At 39.3% G+C, this 27944-nt stretch overlaps 1 protein-coding gene across 10 annotated transcripts in view; it reads right to left on the bottom strand.

The window, feature by feature from the left end:
- The window catches only part of DIS3L2 (DIS3 like 3'-5' exoribonuclease 2), a 374814-nt gene that overhangs the window by 334004 nt on the left and 12866 nt on the right, over positions 1–27944 (bottom strand). For 3 of the 10 annotated variants that reach the window (XM_063645284.1, XM_063645285.1, XM_063645282.1), the window contains one exon: positions 2782–2836. The exons of 6 other annotated variants lie outside the window; for them this stretch is intronic. The gene's annotated coding sequence lies outside the window, so the exon portion shown is untranslated. Of the gene's footprint in view, positions 1–2781; positions 2837–17277; positions 17579–27944 lie in introns of those variants that run through there. One more of the 10 variants, XM_063645280.1, reaches the window with a different exon arrangement.

Raw genomic sequence — 27944 nt, 5'->3', positions numbered from 1 at the left:
TAGAAGAGGGGTTGGCAAACTATGCATAGTGCATCCACCTGTTTATGTAAATAAACTTTTACTGAAACACAGCCAAGCTCATTAGTTTACCAATTATCTATGGCTGTTTTCGTGCTGCAAGGGCAGAGTTAAACAGTTGCAAGAGGGACTGTATGGTCTACAAAATCGAAAATATTTACTATCTGGCCACATACAGAAAAGGTTTGCCAAGCCCTGGCCTAGAAGATCTTGCTGTTCCAGAAAGTAAGAAAATACTCAAAAAATGATGAGGACATGTCAAAAGTTCACAGGAGCCCTCTGAAAAGGCTGCTACTGGCCAAATACATGATCATTTAAATATCAAAATTTTATAACTGACTAAATAAGAATCCGTAAGTTCCTACTGATAAAAAGACAAAAATAAATAAGTGAAAGGGAGAAGCCATTCCTTACAGTAGTATCGCAAGTGATAAATCTAGAAAAAACAATGGAATTAGAAAATTACCATTGGCAACCATAATCATACTAATTAATGTGTATTCATCAATGAAATCTAAAACTAGTGGGTAAGAGTTTAAGAAGTAACAGAATTTTAAATAGTTTCAAAGTATCCTCAAAGATATTATGTAAACACAAAGAGGAAAATCTATCGCAAGGGTGGAAAAATCTGGCAGACCCACCTTAACCAAGTGATCAAAGTAAACACGGGTAATGAGCCAAATCAACATCATATGTCTCCTGATATGAAGCACTAAGAAAAACATGTCAGTTTTGAAACATCAGTTCTATGGTTTGAATGTCCCCTCCAAAATTTATGTTGAAATTTAATTGTCATTGTGATGGTATTCACAGGTGGGATTAAGAAGGAATTTGGCCATGAGGGCTCAACCATAATGAATGAATTAATGCTATTATCACAGAAGTGAGTTCCTGATAAAAGTGAGTTTGGCCCTCTCTGCTCTTGCTCTCTTGCCCTTATGCCTTCCCACCACAGGATGATGCAGCAAGAAGGCTCTCAACAGATGTCAACACCTTTCTACTGGACTTTCCAGACTCCAGAACTGTGAGAAATAAATTTCCTTTTCTTATAAATTACCCAGTTTGTGGCCCTCTGTTATAATAACAGAAATCAAATTAAGACAGTCAGTTAAACCCAAATTGAGGGACCTGCTAAAAACTGTCCCTGTTGTATAACTGGCCTATAATCTTCAAAAATGTTAAAATCATGAAAGGAAAAACTGTTCCAAATTAAAGGAGACTAAAGACACATGACAACTCTATGCCACTCATGATCAAGAATTTTCTTTTCATATAAGAAAGGAAAAGGGCATGATTGGGGAATTTGAATAAAATCTATTGGCTAATGGTATATGAATGTTAATTCCCTGATTTCAATAACTGCATAATGTTATAAAAGAGGATGGCTTTGTTTTGAGTGTCTCCACTCACAAAAAAAAAAAAAAAAAAAAAAAAATAGAGGATAAGTGGGGAGGGATAATAAAGCAAATGTGGTAAAATATTAACACTGGGGAATCTTGTAAAGAATACAAAGTATTTGTACCATTCTCTCATCTCTTTTATAGGTCTGAAATTATGTTTTTCAAAAGAATCCAAGTCTAGTTATAGAATCATACCTGTTTTACTGAATTACATTTTTTCTCATGCTAAAGAATATTCCCAACAACTGACAATGTAACAATTTTAACATATCCCTAACATGGAATACAAATGATGCACTAAATAAATGAAGTTCAAATAATCAATTAAAGGCTATGTGGACTACAGGATCATTCCACCCTGTTTCATATGAGCCAAAACAGATTTATTAGCTGCAAGCTCAAATAAAGTGATCTCAAATGAGAGTTATGTCAGTAAAAACACTGCCTCTTAACAGGTCAGCAGTGACTTTACTCACTTATGTTTTACAAAATATTTTGAGGATTTAAAAGATTAAATGTCCTGAAAGGGACAACAGCCCAGCACTTTATGCAAACACAGCTGTTGGTTAAAGCTCTTGAGAAAAGAAAAGCTCTGGAATAGAAATCAGTTGTAGGAAGAGATAATGGTTATAAAATATTAAGCAAATTTTGGAATCTTTATTAATCTAATAGCTAACTTGTTTCTAAACCTTTGCTTCCTTACAATAGGGTAGTCTTGCTTCAGGCCCTGGCCATAGAGCAATAACCATGACAGACCAGGTATCTACTCTCATGGCGCTTACAATCTAGGGGAGGAGACAGACAATACACAAGCACACAGGCAGTGACACAGAGCAGGGAGGCAGGGGCCAACAGGGTGGGGGAAAGGGACACTACTTTAGTTCAGTCATCAGGAAAGCCTTTATTGAGGAAATAATACTGTCACTAAGGCCACCATGTGGAGGTCACAGACTAGAGCCTTCTAGACAGACAATAAGACAAGTAGAAAGACAGAAAAGAAGGAACGATCTCAGCATGTTCAAAGGACTTTAAAACAGAAAGCCTCCATAGTCTATGTATAGTAGTAAAGAATAATCCATTTTATATTAGGTGTGATAACAGCATTTTGACTACATGTGAAAATGTTCATATTGCATAGTTATGTACATAAATGATATCAGGATTTCTTTAAAATATTTCAGCAAAAGAAAGATAAACATGGCAAATGTACAAAAAATACTAAATTTGGGTTATGCACTATTCTCTCAATGCACTATTCTCTCTACTTTTGTGTGTTTCAAATTGTTTCATAATTTTTAGAAATTCCACAAAATAGAGGCTTCATGTTAAAACTGACAATACTTCATTATATTCTTTCTCTTACTTTAATACCCCAGCTCGGCTCTTACGTCTTCAGTTCTTCCTTCTGATGACCTCACCTGAGATATAAACAAAAGCTTTAAGGACCTAGGTGTATATAAGATAGTTCCCACAATCTACGGCTGAATCCAGTTTCTATGACAGATATAGCTACTCTATCTAAGGCAAGGTTGGAAGCTAGACAGTATTAAAATAAGACAGCATAAAATAAACAACCACATACTGATAAACAATAAGTCATTCTTCCTGAGAAAAACAGGAATTGCCTGGACCAAAGACCATCCTCCCAATTCCATGGGATTACTCTGGCAAAGACATTCTAATTGTGAAATCCCACCGTCAATTTTCAGTCTTGATCTTAACTGACCTTGCTGTCGCACTTGACACAGTTGAGCATTCCCTTCCTTCTTGAACCTCTCTAGCTGTTTGGCAGATGTGAGGGCAGTACTAAAGATGCCCGTGCTTCTTCCTTTTAAGGACAAGTGTCTCTACCACAGCCTCTCCTGAGAGACAGGAAGAAACTTTTGTCCCAAATGACCAATTTTGAAGAAACCAGAGTGAGTCCCTCCTGAGACCCAATAATCTATACTTTACTGAATGGTTTGGAAGCTGTGTGTCAGAATCTTCTATTTCTAGTAACATAGTGGAGTCCGATACTGAATTATTATAACTGCTAAACAAAATATTACCAGTTTCTTTTAAAATGCACAGTTGAGTTCTCGAGAAAGAAAAGAAAATCCCCAGGAGCTAAAAATCAAGTGGGAGCTAGAAACCAGAAAAAGTAGAAACTGATGCTATAGAGACCCTGGGAGCACTTTCTGGTGTTAGTATCAAGAGTGGCTTAAAGCTGCAGAGGGACTGAAGATTCTAAGGCTTTGATGATACAAAATGTAGAAAGGTTGAAGTGAGCCCCTTGGAAAAAACTCAGACCCTTGAAGGGGAACAATCTCAGAGAGAAAATAGGCTAGAAAAAATAGGCCAGCTGGCGAAGGAAAAAAAATCACAGGTGTCTGTTTTGATCTAGGCTCTATAGGAAAGTCTCCTCTGAACATTCAGAACCCAGGATTGCATTCATACAATAGGGTCCAGCTAATGAACCCCAAGCATAGAAATGAACTTAAAGTGATCCTAGATTGGTAGCACCCATTGCTGAACCAAAAATTCTTCTCAGAAATATTTGCTTCGGAATATGCCTACAGTCAAAAGCCTGCTAAATGCTTACAAAACACATAAGGAAAGCCATCATGATTGATGGTCAGAAAAAAAAATAGCAAAACGTAGTACAAAATAACTTCAGGTCTTAAAAAAAGACAAATACAGAATATTTTTAAACTATGTATATAAAGTAATAAAAGGGCCCAGTGGCTCACACCCGGGAGACCGAGGAGGGCAAAACACTTGAGCCCAGGAGTTCAAGACCAGCCTGGGCAAAATAGTGAGACCTCGTCTCTACAACAAGTTAGCCAGATGTGGTGGCATGCACCTGTAGTCCCAGCTACTTGGAAGGCTGAGGTGAGAAAATCACCTGGGCCCAGAAGGTCGAGGTTACAGTGAGCCATGATAGTGCCACTGCACTCCAGCCTGGGTGACAGAGTGAGACCCTATCTCAAAAAAAAGAATGAAAGAAAAAAAGAAAAGAAAAAATAAACACAAGTGAAAGTAACTTACTAAAATATAAATTTTGAAAGAATTAAATAGAATTTTACAAGTAAAAAGTAACTAATGTTGGAGAGTAACTTTAGAGTTAAGTGTACTAGTACTAGACTTTCTCCTCTTGAGTTTTTAAAATTACATTAGGTAATTAAAAGCAAAAGTATAATACTGTCTGATGTGGTTTTCAATGTATGTAAAGGAGATATTTAAGACAACTAACTATAAAGCAGGGAGGGTAAAGGGGCCTAAATCGTGGTAAGGTTCCTATGTTCCACCTGAAGTGGTAAGCTGTTGACACTAGTAGACTATAACATAGTAAAGATATCATTTCTCCCCAAACCAATTTATACATTTAACATAATTCTTAGCAAAGTCCCAAGATCTTTTGTAGATACAGACAAGCTTATCTTAAATTTTATATAGAAATGAAAAGGAACTAGAATAACTAAAATAATGAACAACCAAAAAAAATAAAGTTGGAGGAATCATACTATCTGATTTTAAGCTATATAGCTATAGCAAGTAAGACTGTGATATTTTCAGAGGGACAGCCACATGGACCAGTGGAACAAGAGACAGATCCCAGAAATAGCCCCTTACAAATATGCCCAACTGATTTCAGACAGAAGTGCAAATGCAATTCAAGGGAGGAAAGATAGCCTTTTCAACAAATGGTGTTGGAACAACTGGACATCAATAGACCAAAAAAAAAAAAACGAACAAAAAATCTTGACCTTTGCCTCAGACCATATATAAAAATTAACTCAAAATGGATCCCAGATCTAATACAAAAACTACAAAACTCTTAGACGAGAACATAAGAGAAAAGCATCATGACCTAGGATGAGGTGAAGAGTTTTTAGTCACGACGTGAAAAGCATGATTCACAAAGGGGAAAAAAAAGATAAATTATTTTTTTCATTTCTAGAACCTGTCATTGACCTAGCTGAATGACAACTTATTCAACAATGACATTCTTATTCAACAATGTTAACCATTAGAGCTCTTCTAAGAGGACCCAAAAAAAAAAAAAATGCAGTTAGAATATGAGCTCCTGTTTTATCCTTAAGTATTAAAGTGGATGAGAAGGAGGGACTTAAATGTATATTAATTATTTCATTTTAATGAAAGACATTACCTGGACACCATTTACCTACAATATATCGTTTTAGGATCTGTGTGAAATCTCCAGGTAATTAAACTTAAGTGATGCAGACCCTCAGAGGTAACTGGGGGACTGCTGACCTAGGTCAAGATTACTGATAAAGAAAAAAAGCCATCTCAGCCAGGCGCGGTGGCTCACACCTGTAATCCCAGCACTTTGGGAGGCCGAGGCAGGCGGATCACCTGAGGTCAGGAGTTCGAGACCAGCCAGGCCAACATGGCGAAACCCTGTCTCTACTAAAAATACAAAAATCTGCCAGGCATGGTGGCTCACCCCTGCAGTCCCAACTACTCGGGAGGCTGAGGCAGGAGACTTGCTTGAACCTGGGATGCAGGGGTTGCAATAAGCCGAGATTGTACCACTGCACTCCAAGACTCTGTCTCAAAAATAAAAAGATAACTTCATATTTTCTAGCTTACATAATTGGATGGATGGGAGTTACATGCACCAGGACAGAGTTATTGAATGAGGATAGAGGGGTAGAGATAATCAGCCCAGAACTGGACGTGCTAAGTTTGAGGTGACTGCAACACCAGGCAGCTGGACACAAAAGTCAGGAGCTCTGAAGAACATCTGGGCTGAGAGCAAATTTGGGAGTCACCAGAGAACAAATCATAATCAAAGCAACTAAAATTGAACACAGATGCGATCAGCCTAGGAAGAATATGGAGAAAAAAGGGAAGGGACCTAGGATTGAGACTCTGAGGAGCCTCAAAGTTCAACAGCCAGGGAGAAGGGAACAGAAATTGCAAAGACAGAAAAAATGGCCTCCTCAGAGGGAGATGTAAGAGAAAACTTGGAAGAGTGTGATGTCAAGAAAACGTTTTTTCTCTACTTCCTGGGAGGCTTGGCAGCAGGGAAAGGAGAAAGAAAATCAAGATTTCGAGAAGGCAGAGAGCAATGAAGTCCTATGTCACTAAGAGAAGTGAAATAAGGCATTAAGTGTTCATTACACTTAGCAGTATGGACATCAAAGGGGGCTCAGTGAGAGTTGCAAGGGGGAAGCAATGGGGATAACACAAAAAAGAAATCAGCTGAGACATGAATGGGCTGGGGGGATGAGGAGTTGGTGAGCTGTTGATTGCTCATGAAATTTAGCCATGAAGCAGGAGAGGTGGAAGCAAAAGACAGTTTGCCTTTTTGTTGGTGTTTTTATGAAAGGAGAAACTTGAGCATGTTGAAACACAGAAAGGATGGAAGAAGTGACGCGGTGGGGCCAAGGACAGTGGGTAGCTTCTGTGAGGGTAGGAGGGGAGGCTGGGGACAGGTGCATTTTGGGTAGCGTCCCCCAACATGGCCCGTACTCTTCAAGCTCCCTGCACATTCTCATACAGTTCACTCACCCTCTACTCTAACCTCACTCTTAAAATTTTACCCATTAAAGAACAGCTCAAATTCCATATCCTGTCCCCTACTGTCTCACCTAATTTCTCCAGCTCTTGGGATGCCTTCTCCACAATCCCAAGTGAGTCATGTTTTCCATCTATTTGACCAGGAAATCTTTGATAGCAGGTTCCACAGAAAACACACTGGGAAATGAACAGTCTCATGCCTGTCCAGCTCCAGTCCTCATCCCTCAATACAGCCTTCCCAACCATACCACAGCTAAGTAATACCTCCCCTCGTAAGGTTCTTAACAATTTCATCATTTAGCATGTGAAATGTTGAGGGTTCCAGCATGTAAATTCCAAGAGTGTAGAGCCTTGTATGTCCCGTTCATCACTGTATCCCCAGTTCCTGGAAGGGCTGGCACACAGTGGATACCAAGGAAATGTTTACTGAATGAAGTCATTAAAAGAGATGCCCTGTGTACTCCTCAAAACCTGTAAATTACTGAGGAGCAGGGACCATGTCTTCTGCCTACTTCTACACCATGCCCACAGAGTACACACCTAATAAATGTTCTTAATAACAGGATAATTTATTACGGCCTAATGTCACATTAGGAATTACAGGCACAGTTTGGCAACATACCCTAATGCAAATAATATGATATATCCTGATGGAAAATAATGAAAAGCCTCTGTAATGTTTTTCAACTCTAAATTTAAAAGACAATTAAGGCCAGGCATGGTGGCTCATGCCTGTAATCCCAGCACTTTCGGAGGCTGAGGTGGAAGCATCTTTTGAGCCCAGGAGTTTAAGACCAGCCTGGGCAACATAGCCCGACTTCATCTTTACCAAAAATCTAAAAATTAGCCAGATGGTGGCACATGCTGTAGTCCCAGCTACTCAGAAAACTGAAGTAGGAGGATCATTTGAGCCCAGGAGTTCAAGAGTGCAGTAAGCTATGATAGTGCCATTGCACTCCAGCCTAGGAGACAGGGCTAGACCCTGTCTCTAAAAAATAAAAATAATTTAAAGACAATAATAGTTGCCGTCAAAATATTAAACATTTCCTGTATTACGGAATTTAAGAAAACTCTTAGGCTGGAGTGGGCTGACGCCTGTAATCCTAGCACTTTGGGAGACTGAGACAGGCGGATCACTTGAGGCCAGGAGTTCAAGACCAGCCTGGGCGACATGGCAAAACTCCATCTCTACAAAAAAATACAAAAATTAGCCGGCCACAGTGGCTCATGCCCATGGTCCCAGCTTCTTGGGAGGTTGAGGTAGGAAAATCACTTGAGCCCGGGAGGCAGAGCTGAAAAAAAAAAAAAGAAAATTCTTAAAGACAACTAAACTTTCTCTCGCTTCTGAAATTCTCTTATAAATTAATATGGCACTCTAAAACCTCAAAGTCTATTCAAGATTTATTTGAATGCTGGAGTTTAGTATATTCACATCTTGGTAATACACAGGACATCGGTAATGGCAGGAAGTACATGAAGGATATTGCTTGAGTGGATCTATAGTATCATTACTTGCCTAATAAAGACAGAATCATCTTAATGCCACTGAAGTACCAGAGTTTTGGTCATAAATCACACAATAACAAATCTAAGATTTGCAATGACAAAACATACAAAACCAAAATTGAAAGAGATCTCAAATACAAGCTTTGCTACCAAATAAGGCCCAAAAATGTTATAAGGTGGAAATTCTTTCAACAACTAGCTTCCTTTCTCATGTGTACTCTGTACAGTATAACATTTTAAATTCAATCTCATGTTTCTCTCCCGCATTTTATTACTACGATTAAAGTCATCTACAGAATTATTACATTGAAGCGAATAAGATTACTTCCTATGCTTTAAAGACTTTCATACCAAACTGGCATATTCAACCCCCTGAAGTTTATCCTAACCTTTCTTTTTGGGAAAAATGTGCAGACTTTGGAGACAAATTCTAGACAGAGTGGCAAAAAGCCCAAGTCAAACACAAGTACTTTAGAAATAGTAAGAAACCGCTCTCCATCCATCCAGTGGAGAAAGGAACAGAGAGAAACACTTGTAAAATTGAAAATAGAGACTAATTAAAAGCCTCATCTTAAAACCTCATCTTAAAAAAAAAATCAAAACCTAAAGAAGCATAGGAAGGTATTGGTGTCAGAATTCATGCTTGGCTCCAAATATCAAATAAAAGAATCTTGTGAAAAAAAAAAAAAAAAAAACCCGGGTTTCTTTTTATAATGTATGGGCAGCACACTGGAATACCTCTGCCATGATCAGCAACAACGGTAAAATTCTATTCTCTCTCCCGAAGTAACTCAGGGGCAGTACTTCAGCACCACTGAAAAAGCCACCCCAGAAGGTTTTAGAAATCATGACATCTATTTCATGAACCCTTGTCCCTACTATCAAATAAAACATACATCTTGTCTTTCTGTTGTTGTTGTTAGAGACAGGATCTCATTATGTCGCTCTGTCACCCAGGCTGGAGTGCAGTGGCACGATCACAGCTCACTGTAGCCTCAACCTCCCAGGCTCACGTAATCCTCCCACTTCAGCCTCCCAAGTAGCTGGGACTATAGGCGTACACCACCCCACCCCGCTAATTTTTTCTACTTTTTTGTATAGACAAAGTCTCACTATGTTGCCCAGGCTGGCCTCAAACTCCTGGGCTCAAGCGACCCTGCCTCAGCCTCCCTCAGTGCAGAGATTACAGGTGTGAGCCACTGTGCCCAGTCCCTTGTCCCTTTTCTTAATTACCTTTTGGGGAGACTCTTTTATTCTTTATTTTGGAAATTTTAAAACATTCATGAGGTAGAAAAAATGTAAGAAACTACCATATATTCATCATCAAATTAAATAATTTTCAATTAATAGCCAAAGATTTTTCATCTACCCCTCTATACAAACACACACACACACACACACACACACACACACACACAAAATTATACTGACACATACATTTTAAAAACCCCCATTTACAGGTCATACTGGCAAAATATTCTATTTAGCAAACAATTCAGCAACAACTACTATCACTTAGGGCCTTTACTTACAGAAAGCATAAATTTTATTGAGCAAGGTTACCACAAGCTCAATCCAAATTTCATGCTGTGATACAGAAGCAGTTATTTAAAAATAAAGCTGAAAAATAACTCATCCACTGTCTACATGCATAATTTCAATGGTAATCCGAGCCATCACATCTCCATACACTAGTATAAGACAAAGGAAATAAGACAAAGGAAAAAAGGGTTGCAAACTCATCCACATGGCCAATTTTACCATGGCAATTTGGAAAAATATGTGACTTTCAGAACCTATAATCAACTGAACAAAATGACTAAAACATACAAGAATTGAAAGTAATTTTCCCTAGGTTCATATCAGTTCAAATAAAATGTCAGTGTTCATAAAAACTTGTTTTTATTTTACACAAGAGATTAACGTCAATCTAGCTTCTGTGTTATTTATTTTTTTAAAAAATGTCAGTTATATCATGGCCTTAGTCTTGGGAAAGTATTGCTATAACAATGCCTACTACTCTCAGGACTGCGGCTGCAAACATCTGGAAGTTACTACCACAGACTTTCAGCCCCAAGCACGGTAAGGCCTTGCTAAGAACCATCTTCCTGCCTACACACAAGATCCACGTCATGTCTTGGAGAACACTCCTGTAAGAAGACATACAAAGTCACAACCAGTTGTAACGTACCCTCAAAGTCACGGAGAAGTCTAGTGTTATTCAAGGAATCTGGAGGAATGCAGGACACAAAATTCCAAACAGTAAAATGACTAAGATACTAAAACAGACCACAGATAGACAGGGAAAGCTTGATGACCTCTAGGTCAACCTTCTGATTTTGGTCTGTCAGCTAAGCACCTGGCACTGGTAGACCTGAGAGAGGCCCTACAAAGACAACCCTGTCTCTAGCTCCACTTTCTGTGGAGTAATTATGTTCCACATTCATGCCCTTCAACATGAGTGAGTCTGAAAGATAGTGATTCTAGGGTTTGGAGCATCCCAAAATTCTAGATTTCCCACGTAAAAACCACTACCACTCTCAAGGACCATCACCATGAACTTAATAGTTATACAACTTCAGGTAGATAGCAGAGAAAACAATCTAAGAAAAATAGGCCAGGCATGGTGGCTCACGCCTGTAATCCCAGCACTTTGGGAAGCCGAGGCAGCTGGATCACCTGAGGTCGGGAGTTAGAGACCAGCCTGGCCAAAATGGACAAACCCTGTCTCTACTAAAAATACAAAACTAGCTGGGCGTGGTGGTGCATGCTTTTAATATCAGCTACTTGGGAGGCTGAGGCAGGAGAATCGCTTGAACCCAGGAGGCAGAGGTCGTGCATGGTGAGCAGAGATCGTGCCATTGCACTCCAGCCTGGGCAACAAGAGCGAAACTCTGTCTCAAAAAAAAAAAAAGAAAAGAAAGAAAAAAAAAGAAAAATGACCAAAATCATTCCCAAAATACCAAAGTACAACTATGACAGACCTGGTATATTTCTTCTCCCTACCGCTTCAAAAAGAGAAGTCAAAACAGCAGCACTGGAATCCCTGCTTCTCATGGAGACAAAACAAATCCAAAGTCTACAGACTCCAGGGAAATAAGCTGGGCCTCCAGTTCCACTAAAGAGCTCCAGATTCCCGGTGCTTATGCACACCTTCTAAACTGAGGGTCAGGGTGCAGGACCTCAGTTCCGTGGCAAAGTTCCTAACCTTGGGATTACCTTAAACCTTCAGCTAGCAAGTGTTCGATTTGTCACTTATAGGGAAACTACATCACTAAGATCTTGCTGCCTCCAGATGCACATTAAATATAAAACCTATATTCATGCAGAGCCTTTGTGCACACTTCATTAACCCAGATGTGATTAAATCCAATGTTATGATTCCCACGGAAACTGCAATCTTGGCAAACCCACACACATGTATTTTGTATTACTTCAGATGGTAGTGACCTTAAAAGAAACTTAGAAAGAATAAGGCACATTTTAATTGCCACATCTTATTACAAAGAAAAACTTCCAGACAGATGAGAGATTAGAAAACTGCCTTCCTCCAGGGACAGTGGAGCTCTTTCTATGAGACAATTAACAAAGACTAGACCAAGCCCTGAAGAATGTCCTGGAAGAAACTATCCTTATCTGGCCTGAAAGACACAGCCCAGACAACTTAGGGTTTCCTATAAACTCTCATTTCTAATATGCAAGACAACCAGCTGCTTGATGCTTAAAACTTCATTTAAACTATTTAATACTTCCATAAAGTACCATAAATGTTAATCAGATGCAGGCCTAACTTTAACTGCAACTCAAAGCAACAGATGAAATATCTGAAGTCATCACAAAATGGATCATCTACTGTAAAACAAATTAAATACTTGTTTATGTCAGCCAATATAGAAAATAAGTTTCCCTGGTTCTCAGTTTCTGAAAGGTCACGTGCTACTACAAACAGGCTAAAAGATTAATGAAAGACAGTAGAGCTCAATGGTTAAACAGGCTTCTGATGTCAAAACACCCAGGTTTGAATCCAGGTTCTACCATTTAAGACTTGTGACTAAATTATTTCATCTCTCTGTCCTTCTCATCATCTAAAAGAGGCAATAATAATAAGAGCTTCTTTGTAGAGCTGTCTTAAGTACTAAAGGAGATAATACATGTAAAGTTCTCATTTTTGCTTCTTCAAAAATGCCAACGTCACAGAAGAGCTGTTCCAAGATTAAAGGAGGTAAAGGAAACATAACAATGAAATACATTATGTGGACCTAGACCAGCCCCTGTACTAGAAGGGGACAAGATGCTAAAAGGGATGTTGCTAGGCGAATTGACAAAATTGATATAGATGATAGATCTGATAAAAGCTATATCAAAAGTTATGTTAAATTAAGTTGATAACTTTCCTGTGGGTATGTGTACTAATCAGGGTTCTCCAGAGGGGCAGAACTAATAGTTTGTATGCATATATGAAAGGGAGTTTATTAAGGAAAATTGGCTCATACAATCACAAGGCAAAGTCCCACTACAAGCCATGTGCAAGCTGAGGAAGAAAGAAGCCATTAGTGGCTCAGTCCATGTCCAAAAGCCTCAAAAGCAGGGAAGCCAACAGTGCTGCCTTCAGTCGGTGGCTGAAAGCCCAAGAGCCCCGGGCAAACCACTGGTGTAAGTCCAAAAGTGCAAAGGCGGAAGAACCCAGAGTCTGATGTCCAAGGGCAGCAGGAGCAGACTGAAGCATCCAGCATGGGGGAAAAATAAAAGCCAGAAGACTCAGCAAACCAGCTGACCCGACTTGTTCTAGACGCACTGGCAGCCAATTGGATGGTGTCCGCCTACACTGAGGGTGGGTCTTCCTCTCCCAGGCCAGTGACTGAAATGTCAATCTCCTCTGGCAACACTCTCACAGACACACCCAGAAACAATACTTTACCAGCTATCTAGGCCTCAGTCCAATCAAGTTGACACCTAATATTAACCATCATAGTATATAAGCAAATATCCTTAATTCTTGGAAATACAGAAGTATGTGGGAGTAATGATGTAGTCAAATTTACTCTCAAACAGTTAAGGAAAAATTTTAGTTTATATTTGTGTGTGTATGGAAAAGTGGAGAGAGAGAAAGGAAGCAAATAATAAGCAAATGGGACAAAATGTTACCAACAGATAAGTCTAAGTAAAGGGTGTATGTATTCATGAGCATTTATTCCAGAGAAATGAAAGCCGCACATGAATGCTGATGGCGGCTTTATTCATAATAGCCAAATCCTGAAAACAACTTTATTCATAATAGCCAAATCCTGAAAACAACTGTCATTCAACAGATGAATGGTTAAGCAAGCTCTGATGCATGCATGCCATGGAACACTACTCAGCAATGAAGAAAAACAAACTATTGATACATGCACCAATCTGAATGAATCTCAAAGGAATTACACTGAATAAAAAAAAGTCAATCTCAAAGGTTACATACTATATGATTCTGTTTATATAGCATTCTGGAAATGACAAAATTACAGAGTTTAGTGCTCAGATGGGGTTAGGGAGGCAGAGAGGGAGGGCAACGGCTGTGGCTATGAAAATGTAGCAGAAGGGATCTTTGTGATGGAATTTTTCTTTATCTTGACTGTGGTGGTGGTCACACAAATCTACAGATGTGACAGAACACAAACACAAATGAGTAAAAGTAAAACTGGTAAAATCTGAATACAGAGTACAAGTGAAAATGGTAGAATGTGAATAAGGTATGTGCAGTTACCTGATAGTGATACTGTACCTTAGTTACACAAGAAAAAACTAGGTGAAGGGTACACAGGATTTCTCTACATTATTTCTTACAATTGCATGTGATTCTATGAGTGGCTCAAAATAAAAAGTTTAATTTGCCGGGCACAGTGGCTCATGCCTATAATCCCAGCACTTTAGGAGGCTGAGGTAGGCAGATAACTTGAGGTCAGGAGTTCGAGACCAGCCTGGCCAACATGGTGAAACGTTGTCTCTACTGAAAATACAAAAAATTAGCTGGGTGCCGTGGCACGCGCGTGTAATCCCAATTACTCAGGAGGCTGAGCCAGGAGATTTGCTTGAACCTGGGAGGTGGAAGTTGCAGTGAGCCCAGATCACGCCACTCACTCCAGCCTGGGTGACAGAGTGAGACTCCATCTCAAAAAATAAAAATAAAGTTTAATTTAAAAATAAAAGCTAAAAAGGAAAAATGTTTAAACAAAAATTAGCAACATAAAATAACATATGAATAATGATAAAGCACTAGAGGCATTCCTATTAACTTAAGAATAGGAAAAGCCTGCTATTTGTTATTTAATAATGTTCTGAAGGAGATAGTCTGCTACATAACAAAAAAGGTGACATAAATATTAGAAATGAGACAAAATGATCAATTATAAATGAAATCACTATCTAGAATATCCAAAACTCAAAAATTATTAGAATATAAGATCAATAATGCCCAAAAACAATACATAAAAATAGCCTTTCTATTATATCCCAATAATAATTAGAAAACTCTGTTAGAAGAACTTTGTTCCACTTATATTACTTTTAATTCTTTTCTTTTCTTTTTTTTTTGTAAGAAGGTTGAACTTTTTGTTCAACAAGTCTCACTCTGTTGCCAAGGCTGGAGGACAGTGGCGCAATCTCGGCTCACTGCAACCTCTGCTTCCCGGGTTCAAGCAATTCTCCTGCCTCAGCCTCCCAAGTAGCTGGGATTACAGGCATGTACCACCACGCTCGGCTAATTTTTGTGTATTTTTTTTTTATAATAGAGACAGGGTTTTGCCATGTTGGCCAGGCTGGTCTCGAACTCCTGACCTCAGGTGATCTGCCCACCTCAGCCTCCCAAAGTGCTAGGATTACAGGTGTGAGTCACCATGCCTGGACTACTTTTTAATTCTTTACATATGCCATATACGATCATTTTTCAGTGTTGTTTTAATTTCCCCAGAATACAATGACTATCTCTAAACAGCTTTTACAGAACAACATATTCTCTGGTTCTCCCTGACTGAGCAGCAAGTTTGTTCTTCTTAAATTTGCTGTTTCTCAGCCTCTAGTTCATCCTTCACTTTAGAAGCAAAAGGTTTCAGAAAGCAGATTCAAAAATGTTTTCCAATCCCTCAAGCCCTTAAATACTTTGATGAAGTCTAAATCAGTTGTTTGAGATGACAATCTAAAGTTTCTTCCAGCTCAGAATCTCTATCTTGCCAGGAGCTAGAATCCCTTTAATCAGCTCTGGGAGACTCTAAGTGTGTGTTCTTCTGTAGGCCTTAGGATCATCTATCTTCACAAGCCTTTTCTTTCCCATGAATTCCAAGTTCTCAGTCGGTGAAAGTCACCCTAGAGCAGAATCACGTTCAATCCATCCACTGCTAGTCAAAATCTCTCACGTTAACTTTAGTTTCAAACTAGAGCTGCTTCTAAGCCACTATCAGCCCAATCCATTTCTTCCAGGTGGATGTGCTATGTGCTTAGTAAGAGCACATCCTACAGAAGAGTCAGGACAGTTGGCACTCCTTACATGGAAGTAGGTCTGCTATGTCCCCGGTCTTCCAGGCATGAGAAATATGCTCAGTAAAGAAGCAAAGATAGAAAAAATAAATTATTTTCATAATGCTTACACAGCACAGAACCTATTAGAGAAAGAAAGGATATACATTTTTAAGGAAAGAATTTCATCTATATTTTCTATGCTAAAAAAAAAAAAAAAAAAGTTCGGGCAGGCACAGTGGCTCATGCCTGTAATTCCAGCACTTTGGGAGGCTGAGGCGGGCGGATCATCTGAGGTCAGGAATTCGAGACCAGCCTGGCCAACATGGTGAAACTCTGCCTCTACTAAAAATACAAAAATTAGCCAGGTGTGGTGGCACACGCCTGTAATCCCAGCTACTCAGGAGGCTGAGGCACAAGAATCACTTGAACCCAGGAGGTAGAGGTTGCAGTGAGCTGAGATCACGCCCTTCCACTCCAGCCCAGGCGACAGGAGTGAAACTCCGTCTCAGAAAAAAAAAAAAAAAAAAAAAAAAAAAAACAAGCAAAACTGTCTCAAAAGAAACAAACAAAAAGTTCAACCTTCTTACAACACTTTATTCCAGACACAGCACTGGATTATATTCCCAAGTGAAATATTATGGCACTGGCCTATAGATGAGGATAATTCACCATCTTAAAAATGCAATGATCTGCTATAACAAAATGTCTTAGAATAAAAAATGTAATGATATAACAATGAGCCATCTCTTTAATCATTGCCTCTCAAAGTGGGACAAATGAAACCTCCAGACATGCCACATTCACAACTTTAATTCTCTAGAAATAGGATTACTGGGGACTCTTACTTTAAGACATACAATTTAGTAATGTTTTATTTTTTTGTTTCTTAAAAGTGTTCGAATTACTTTTGTAATCAAACAACAAAATATATACATATACACATATACATACATTTTTAAACCCCATTCAGCAATAACAATGCAGGGTCTATTTAGATTTACGGATAAAAATAATTATACTTCTTCCTAAACAAACTTGGTTCAATGGGTTAAGAGGAGCAAAAGATTTCAGTATGGCCTAAGAACATCTACTCTCCTTCTCCAGAACCTACCCCTGCAGGGTTATACACATTTTGTATAATAATTACTAGCCCAACAATTGAATGTGACTACCTCCCCAAAAACAGGTAAAACTATACCAGAGGACTTCCCGTTATGACAAATTCTGCCAATGGCTCATTTCTTTTCTCTGTGTAAAATAAGCTGAGCATATAAAAAGTGTCACTTCATAGAATTTCTTAGTATAATAGGTGAAACCGTCTCAAATTACTTACCTGATTGCAATTTAGGACACCTCAGTTGTATCACAGCCCACACAATCAACACTTAAAAGGCTTTTCCTATGATAGGTGACGTAGGGGGAAGCTACCGAGTTTGACTGAAACGAAGTAAAAAGGACCGAAGAAAAGAATAGAGAAGCAGCTCGAAAACCATACTCCCAATGGCTCATGACCAGCCTGAGTCAGGGCTTCCCTGAAAGTAACTAAATGGAGCTCTACGGTTAGTGCTGTTCAACGCAGAGAACAGCAGCATCAGCAGCACTCTGGAGCATGTTCAAACTGCAAACTCCCAGGCCTCACCACAGACCCACTGAATCAGAGTCTCTAGGAGTGGGGTCCTGGAATCTGTGTTTTAACAGGCTCTCCCTGCAGCAGCTCTGATGCTCATTAAAGACTGAGAAGCACTGTACTAAGCTTCCATGAGTGGACTGAACAGACCGCTTCTTCTTAACATTCCTTAGATGCACACTTCCAGGGGATAGCTTTCCAAATACCCACAACCACAATGACAAAGGCACTGGTGTGGGTCACTTTGGCAAAGTCACCTCAGAAAATTATGAAACAAGAGGGACTGTTTTAATGTCTAAACACATCTGTTTCATTTTGTAATCTCAGTCTGTCAGGTAAAAGATCCAACTGGCTATTTCGCAGAACACAGAATTACATTGTTCTATGAAATTCTTATCTGAACTGAGAAGAAATGTTTCTCTCCTGCAAAGATACTAAAACAAAGCCTTCCCTGACTACTCAATCTAAAAAGCAATGCAGTTCTTAACTGGGGCATTTTGCCTTCCCACTCCCATCCCAGAACATTTGGCCATGTCTGGAGACATCTTTGGCTGTCACAACTGGGGAAAGTATCATTGGCCTCTAAAGGGTAAAGGCCAGGGATGCTGCTAAACAACCTACAGTACACAGGACAGCCCTCCTTTTTCCACAAGGCATTATCCAGTCCAAAATGTCAACAGTACTGAGGTGGAAAAATCCAGATCTAAATGAATCTCCTACAGTCTCTTTCTAGCCCAGCATGCTGTTCTATTTCCCTCACAGTACTTGCCACTCCTTGAAACGATCTTGGTCATTTATTTGTATAACTGGTTATTCTTTTTTTTTTTTTTTTTTTGAGATGGAGGTTCATTCCATCACCCAGGCTGCAGTCCAGTGGCGCGATCTCGGCTCACTGCAACCTCCACCTCCCGGGTTCAAGCGATTCTCCTGCCTCAGCCTCCTGAGTAGCTGGGACTACAGCCGCATGCCACCATGCCCAGCTAATTTTTTGTATTTTTTAGCAGAGACGGCGTTTCACCGTGTTAGGCAGGATGGTCTTGATCTCCTGACCTTGTGATCCGCCCACCCTGGCCTCCCAAAGTGCTGGGATTACAGGTGTGAGCCACCGTGCCCAGCCCTCGATCATCAGGCATTAGATTCTGATAAAGAGCGCATAACCTACATCCCTCACATGCAGTTCACAACAGGGTTCGCACTCCTGTGAGAATCTAATGCCACCACTGATCTGACAGAGGCGGAGCTCAAACAGTAATGCTTGCTCACCATTCATTCCCTGCTGTTGTGGCCCAGTTCCTATCAGGCCACGGACAGTTGGGGATCCCTGTTTTACATGCCAAAGATTACCAGCCACCAACACAGGCTAAGAGAGGCATGCAACAGATTCTCCTTCAAAGCCTTTAGGAGGAACCAGCCCTGCCAACACCTTGATCTCACACTCTTATCCTTCATAGCTGTGAGATAATAAATTTCCATTGTTTAAGCCATTCAGTTTGTGATATTTTCCTATGGCAGCCTCAGTAAATCGATACACCACTAAAACCAAGCTTAGGAGATTCACTGAAAACTCCTCTCCGATGATCTCAAAAAACTTTTCCAATAAAGGCAGAGGAATGTAAAATACATACAGTGAAACTAAAGCAAAGCCTGATTAATTAAAATGCATTAAAGTCAGCTTAAAAATATACTTGTCTTTCAATCTAGTTTTCAAAAGAGTTTACCAAAAATTATCTTTAAAAGATGCTTGAGGCCGGGTGCAGTGGCTCACACCTGTAATCCCAGCACTTTGCAAGGCCGAGGTGGGTGGATCATCTGAGGTTAAGAGTTCGAGACCAGCCTGGCCAACACGGAGAAACCTCGTCTCTACTAAAAATACAAAAATTAGCCAGGTGTGGTGGCAGGCACCTGTAATCCCAGCTACTTGGGAGGCTGAGGCAGGAGAATCCCTTGAACCCAGAAGGCAGAGGTTGCAGTCAGACGTGATACCGCCACTACACTCCAGCCTGGGCAACAACAGGGTGAGACTCTGTTTCAAAAAAAAAAAAAAAGATGCTTGAATAAAACACTAAGAAACAAATCCAAATGTATAAATTATTTAGTATATGATAAAGGAGGCATTTCAGATCAACAGAAAAAAGATTTCTCACTAAATGGTAATATAATAGTGGAGCTATACAGGGAAAAGAAATGAATTACAACATTATTCTTTATCTACTTCACACTAAACTTGACAGATTAAAGAAGTTATCATAAAATATAAAACCATAAAAAGATTGAAAGATTTAACTGCAAAAAGATGAAATACGTAAGTACTGAATATATACTACTTCATAAACAAATGTGAAGACAAATATAATATCTTGCTTCCCATGTTAGGTAAACTATTCCAAAGCACAGAATAAGATGAAAAACCCGCTACCATGCTATAAGTGTATTCTAGATTGCAAAGCCAAATAAGGGAAGCAAAGAATAGAGGCCAATCTCATTTATGAACACAGATGCAAAAATCCTAAATAAAATATTAACAACATGAATCACCACAATATATTGAAGATTACACACTCAAGCAAGTATATCCTATGAGAGTCTATTAAATATAACTCACTATATAGCAATAGGGGGAGGTGAACTTAACAAATGTCCCAAAAAGAATATGACAAAATTTGTCACGCTAATATTTCTTTTTTTTTTTTTTTTTGAGACAGAGCCTCACTTCTGTCACCCACACTGGAGTGCAGTGGCACAATCTCAGCTCCACAACCTCAGCCTCCCAGGTTCCAAGCGACTCTCATGCCTCAGCCTCCTGAGTAGCTGGGATTACAGGCACGCACCATGATGCCCAGCTAATTTTTGTGTTTTTAGTAGAGACGGAGTTTCTCCATGTTGCCCAGGCTGGTCTTGAACTCCTGGACTCAAGCGATCCACCCACCTCAGCCTCCCAAAATGCTGGCATTACAGGCGTGAGCCACCACGCCTGGCCACCAATTAGTATTAAACACCTAAAAAACAGGACACTTAATAAGCACTTAATTAAAATAAATATATGTTAACTTATTTGTATATAAATATGATATATAATATGTAAATATATGTCTCATATATATATATATATATATGTCATACTTAACAGTATAACATTACTGGCGTTCCCATTACAGTTAGGACAAGACACGACCTACAACAACACGAAGCTGGAGCAGCCCTAGCCAACATAATCAGAAAAGGAAGAGGAATAAATATCGGAAAAGAGACTATGTGCTTATTATTTACAGATAAAATGACTATCTAGAACATCTAAAAGGACATACTCACAAATTATATTATTGATAACATGCCTATATGCCAACAATAATAAATTCGAAAATGCAAGAAAAAAAAGATCAATTCTAAGTAGCAACCAAAATCACAAGATAGTAGGGTGTGAAATCTAATTTCAATTTTAAAATTATTTTTAAAAACATAAGGAAGGCTGGCCGCGGTGGTTCATGCCTATAATCCCAGCTCTTTGGGAGGCCAAGGTAGGTAGATCACTTGAGGTCAGGAGTTCAAGACTAGCCTGCCCAACATGGTGAAACCCCATCTCTATTAAAAATACAAAAATTAGCCAGGCATGGTGGTACGTGCCTGTAATCCCAGCTACTCAGGAGGCTGAGACACAAGAATCACTTGAACCTGAGAGGCAGAGTTTGCAGTGAGCCAAGATCACACCACTGCACTCCAGCCTGAGCAACAGAGTGAGACTTTGTCTCGAAAAATAAAACTTAAAAATTAGCCAGGCGTGGTGGCACATGCCTGTGGTCCCAGCTATTCATGAGGCTGAAGTAAGAGGATCATTTGAAAACATAAAAGAGACCTAAACAAATAAACCCTGCTTTTAATCAAAAAAGACTCAATACTATAAAGATGTCAACTAAAAATGAGTTGAAAAAGTCAATGTGATCACAAATTCCAATCATGACCTTTTAATAGAAATTAACAAGCTTATCTTTTTCTTTTTTCTCTCTCGAGACGGAGTCTTGCTCTGTCACCCAGGTTGGAGTGCAATGGCGCAATTTCGGCTTACTGCAAACTCCGCCTCCTGGGTTCAAGTGATTCTCCTGCCTCAGCCTCCCGAGTAGCTGGGATTACAGGTGCGCACCACCACACCCAGCTGATTTTTTGTATTTTTAGTAGAGACGGGGTTTCACCATATTGGCCAGGCTGGTCTCAAACTCCTGACCTCATTATCCTCCTGCCTCGGCCTCCCAAAGCACTGGGATTACAGGCATGAGCCACTGCGCCCGGCCTAACACGCTTATCTTAAAAATCAAATGAAAAAAAAATGGGCAAAGGATCTGAACAGGCATTTCTCCAAAGAAGATATAATTACAGCCAATGAGCTTATGGAAAGATGCTCAACATCATCAGACATTAGGAAAATGTAAATCAAAACCACAAGAAGTACTACCAGTCACACTCACTACAATTGTTTCCTTTAAAATGGCTAACATTATGTGATGTGAATTTCACACTGATACAAAGTAATTTTTAAGAATAGAAGAATGCCCAAAATAGAGGAGAAATGTTTGCAAAAGAGTAACGAGAAAAGACTTGCTCTATCAAATTGAAAAACATCCTATGACACACTAGTAATTAAAAGATTATGATATTCAACTGGAAATTGGCAAAGACATCATTAGAAGGAAACAGAGAGTCTAGAAACAGACCTTAGGGAAATTATTTTAAAAGTATTTCAAATCACTAGGAGGGAGAACCACTCAAATGATAATAGGACAGCTGGCTATCTGTTTGAAGAAAAGTTAGATTCTTACTACACATAAAAAATAGGCTGGGCACGGTGGCTCACGACTGTAATCCCAGCACTTTGGGAGGCCAAGGTGGGTGGATCACAAGGTCAGGAGATTGAGACCATCCTGGCCAACACGGTGAAACTCCGTCTTTTCTAAAAATACAAAAATTAGCCGGGTGTGATGGCAGTGCCTGTAATCCCAGCTACTCAGGAGGCTGAGGCAGGAGAATCGCTTGAACCCAGGATGCAGAGGTTGCAGTGAGCCAAGATCACACCACTGCACTCCAGCCTGGCAATAGGGTGAGACTCTGTCCCAAAATAAATAAATAAATAAATAACCTGACTCCATCCCTAAATAAATAAATAAATAAACAAACAACCTTCAGGCCGGGCACAGTGGCCTTGGGAGGCCAAGGCAGGTGGACTGCTTGAGCCCAAGAATTCAAGACCAGCCTGGGCAACATGGTGAAATCCCATCTCTACAAAAAATACAAAAATTAGCTGGGCATGGTGATGAATGCCTGTAGACTTAGCTACTCTGGAGGCTGAGGTGGGAGGATCACCTGAGCCCAGGAGGTCAAGGCTGCAATGAGCTGAGATCATGCTACTACACTCCAGCCTGGGTGACAGAGTGAGACCCTGTTTCAAAATACAAAAATAAAGTAAATAAAAATAAATAAATAAATAAATAAACTGTAGGTGGCTTAAAGTGCTAAATGTTGGAAGTAAAATTATAAATACAGTCAGAATATAGGAAAAATAGATTAAAACCTAGGAGTAAAGAAAGTATTCTTAGTTAAAACACAAAATACAGATGTCATAATCATGAAGTCTCAAATTTTAAAAATCAAAAACTTCTGTAAGCCAAAAGGAATCATAAAGACAAATCAATCGACTAGGAGAAAATATTTCTAACACATAAGAGTCCAAGGATTAATATATAGAATATGCAAAGAGCTACAATCAATATGAAAGAAGCAACTCAATTAAAACAAAATTGAAATTTTAAATTTAAAAACAGGTAAAAGAAATATTCTAATTTAATTGTAGGTAAAGGAGATATTCTAATTTAATTGGTCAGTGTTTGCACACAGGCGTGAATATTCTTACAACTCCCCTCCCCTGGTGATTCTTATACACAGGGTAAAGAAGCACTAGGTCACACCTATTTGAGGAGCAGGAGGTGTCTCAGCCTGCCCAAGGCAAGGTAAAAGAGGAAAAATCTAACACCCCCTTGAAGAGCTCCTCTGCAATGGGTTCCAGAGTGAGGATGGTGGAGTGCATGGAGACAGAATGCCTTAAAAGAGACTGGTTTCTTTTTATCCAGTCAGAAATCATTCTCTTTTACTTTCACAAGACCGAAACATATAAATCATATTCTCTGAGATGAATAAGGAAAATTACTACAAAATAAACTTATATGTCTGTGTGGAAGCAGCCCACGATTATTTGCAAAATCTGACCAAAGCAACCACATATGACATTATGGGAAAAAAGCAAATCACATAAAAATATCTGCACTGTGATTCCATTTGATTAGTGTCAAAAACATGTAAAATTAAACCACAGTTTAGGGATACAAACTATGTGGTTCAAGTATAAAGAAAACACAAAATTCAGATTACCTCAGAAAGGGGAAAAACATGGAGATCTTCAATGGCAACGATAATTTTGTTTTCTTAATCTGGTGGTTGTGTACATTGGGTACTCATTGTCCTTACACGTATTTTGCATACATTACTTTGTAACTTTTCAATTACCAACAAATAAGACTACAGAATGCATGTAAAAACATAGTCTTTTAATTCTAGACTCAATCTTTTCCACTGAAAATCTGCCAGGTTCTATCATGTCCTTCTATCACCTGCTAGGAGTTAACAAAAACCTCAATTTTCATCTTTTCTTCTGAAGTTGTATCACAAGGAGACTCATGGAGGTAGGGCAGGGATACAAGAAAGGGCAATGGATCTTTTGATCAAACACAAACCACTGACAATCACTTCAGACCAGAACTCAAGAATAAAAACAAAAAATATGTGTAACAAAATTAAAAGCATTGCAAGAAGAATGACGCAATTTTAACAGCTAGATATTTTTTCATTATTTTCTAACTGATCAAAATTCCATGAAACCCATTTGAAATCTCAGCTTTCAATTCCTTTGAGATACAAATATTACACTGAGTCCAATTGAGTATTTGCAGCGTCAGAGCAAATTCTACATGTGGTGGGTAGTTTTGAGTTCAAGGACAGTGTCACATGTATTCCTTCCTACTGGCCAGAAGTTTCGAAGTCCCCGAGAATCAGGCCTGGGCTCTGCCCACAATACTATCATCTGAACGTTCCTTTCATTAGCACAGTACAAGATCACACAATGACCCTTAAGCTGAAGCAGGATCCTGGATGCCTGAGGAAGTGGGATACTCTTTGGGTATGGTAAAAGTCAAAGGCTGAGACAATCAATAAATTAATTAGCATGAAGTATGCTGACTTCTTTAGAAGGAATTTTATGAACACAGGATTTAAGACTTCTTATACAATAAACAATACAATCACAAGTGCTAATAAAGTAGAACTAAGGGTGCTACAGCATGAAAACGTTATCAATCAATCAATAAAGCTCTGAATTAATTATATATAAGATTATACAGATAGATGGTCCCCAACTTATGATGGTTCAACTTACAATTTTTCAACTTTACAATGGTGCAAAAGCTATACTCTTTCAGTAAAATTGTACTTCAAGGACCCCTATGACCAGTTTTTCATTTTCAGTACAGTATTTAATAAGTTACATGAGGTATTCAACACTTTATTATAAAAAGGGCTTTGTGTGGCCGGGCGCAGTGGCTCACGCCTGTAATCCCAGGTGTGGGAGGCCGAGGCAGGCGGATCACAAGGTCAAGAGATCGAGACCATCCTGGCTAACATGGTGAAACCCCGTCTCTACTAAAAATACAAAAATTAGCCAGGCATGGTGGCGGGCGCCTGCAGTCCCAGCTACTCGGGAGGCTGAGGCAGGAGAATGGCGTGAACCCGGGAGGCGGAGCTTGCAATGAGCCGAGATCGCGCCACTGCACTCCAGCCTGGGCGACAGAGCAAGACTCTGTCTCAAAAAAAAAAAAAAAAAAGGCTTAATGTTAAGTGATTTTGCCAAACTTTAGGCTAACATAAGTGTCCTGAACACATTTAAGGTAGGCTAAGCTAAGCTATGATGTTCAGTAGGTTAGGTGTATTACAATCATTTTCAATTTGTAATTTTTTTTTTTTTTTTTTTTTTTAGAGAGGGTCTCGCTTTGTCACCCAGGCTGGAGTACAGGGGTGTGATTTCAGCTCACTACAACCTCCACCTCCCATGCTCCAGCGATCCTCCTACCTCATTCCCCCAAGTAGCTGGGACTATAGGCATGCACCACCATACCCAGCTAATTTTTTGTATTTTTGGTACAAACAGGTTTCACGTTATTGAGGTTGGTCTCAAACTCCTGAGCTCAAGCAATCTGCCCACCTCAGCCTCCCAAAATGTTAGGATTACAGGCGTGAGCTACCACGCCTGGCCCAATCTATGACATTTTCAACTTATGATGGGTTTATTGGAATGCAACACCATGAGAAGTCAAGAAGGATCTGTATTAGGGAATTAAAGGAAATTTTAAAAGATACCTTCCCTGGATCAGAAGCATATAGTAGTTAAATAGAAAAGAGTTGTAATGTACACTACTGGGGTGATGGGTACACTAAAAGCCAACACTTTGCCACTATACAATTCATCCATGTAAAGAAAGCCTCTTGTACCCCTAAAACTATTGAAATAAAAACTGAAATAACTACTCCACAATTCAATCCAACCTCCCTTGTCATCTGCTTTCCATGTTCACATTCACTTCTTAAACAGGGGTGTGTGTGTGTGTGTGTGTGTGTGTGTGTGTGTGTGTGTCTAGGAGAAAAAGAGGAGAGAAAAAGAGAGTAGGAAAGAGAGAGAGGAAGGAGGACCGGGAATGAGAACATAGAAATATGTGAGAATAAAGAACGGGAAAGTAATAGTTATTAGAATTGTATTCCAGAACAGCATTACCTCCACGGCCTCTAAGGGAGCTTTCTTTCTCTAACCACATCCCTCTCCTCACTCCCTCAAGCTTGCAAGACTGCTCTTCCTTCTTCTAATTTCCGGTCCTTCATCCCTCATCTTTTTTTTTTTTTGAGACGGAGTCTCGCTCTGTCGCCCAGGCTGGAGTGTGGTGGTGCAATCTCAGCTCACTGCAAGCTCTGCTTCCTGGGTTCACACCATTCTTCTGCCTCAGCCTCCCAACTAGCTGGGACTACAGGTGCCCACCAACACGCCCAGCTAATTTTTTTGCATTTTTTTAGTAGAGATGGAGTTTCACCATGTTAGCCAGGATGGTCTCGATCTCCTGACCTCGTGATCCGCCTGCCTCGGCCTCCCAAAGTGCTGGGATTACAGGTGTGAGCCATGGCGCCTGGCCCATCCCTCATCTTTTTTTTAACCTCTCAGTTGAGCAACCCCATTTCTGCTTTCCCTTCCCTGGATTCTTAGCCTCAAAGAAATATAATATATAATAATAATATTGGAAAGAAATTATAGAATCCTGTTCCAACTGCTTCAGAGTCCAGAGTTCTTCATGCTAGTGACCTCATTATTTTGCACAGTCCCCTAAAGGGCCTGGTCAGAGGTTTCCTACATTCTTTTAGCTTGGCACTCTGGCATGGGCACAGCCCAGGGACATATTCCAATTTCCTAAAGCTGAAAAGTCCCATCTGAGATTCTAAGATCTTGACTAAAACTAACCTTAATTGAATGCCATTCAAAAGTGTAAACAGTAGATAAACCAGTTCAACTCTATACCCAAGTATTTGTTAAATTATGGTGAAACAAATGATAAAACTACTCATTTTTCAATAATTATTGTATTGTATTGAAGACTTTCCTTTATAAAAGGAAAGCAACCAAACAGATAGAATAGTCTGAAAGGCATGAATGTTTTCTCAATAAAGAACATTAGTAATTACTGCTCTGAATACTGTATCACTTTACTGTATTTTTAAGAGATGATTTGTTTATTCTATTAGCCTAAGAGATCAGAAGATTATAATACATCCTTTTATCACTTATAATTTGAATTGCTTTATGTTCTGATAGCATTTAGAATCAAGAAATATAAGCATTATTGATTCTAATATCTCCAAATCCCAGCATTTCTAAGTAAATAAATACATACACATTATATATTTGAGGAGACAGCTATGTAAAAAAAATTTTTAAAAAAGAATTGTATTCCATATGTTCAAGAAGCTAAAGACTGGCTATGTTAAGAGACCTGAGATATACAAAAAAAAAAAAGAACCAAATTAAAGTTCTAGAGATAAAAACCAGGTCAACTGAGATGAAAAATACACTGGATGGGACAACAGCAGATTAGACACCACAGAAAAAAAAAATTAGGAACTTCAAGATGTAGCAAGAGAAATTATCCAAAATGAAACAAAGAAGGAAAAAAGACTGAAAAAAAAAAATTGACAGCTGAGATCTTGAGGCTACTCCAGCCAACCTGCTGCCAGGGACCTATGTT

The sequence above is a fragment of the Symphalangus syndactylus genome, chromosome 8 (assembly GCF_028878055.3).
Source record: "Symphalangus syndactylus isolate Jambi chromosome 8, NHGRI_mSymSyn1-v2.1_pri, whole genome shotgun sequence".
In the NCBI taxonomy this organism is placed as follows: Eukaryota; Metazoa; Chordata; class Mammalia; order Primates; family Hylobatidae; genus Symphalangus; species Symphalangus syndactylus.
This window is presented reverse-complemented; position numbering and strand designations above follow the sequence as displayed.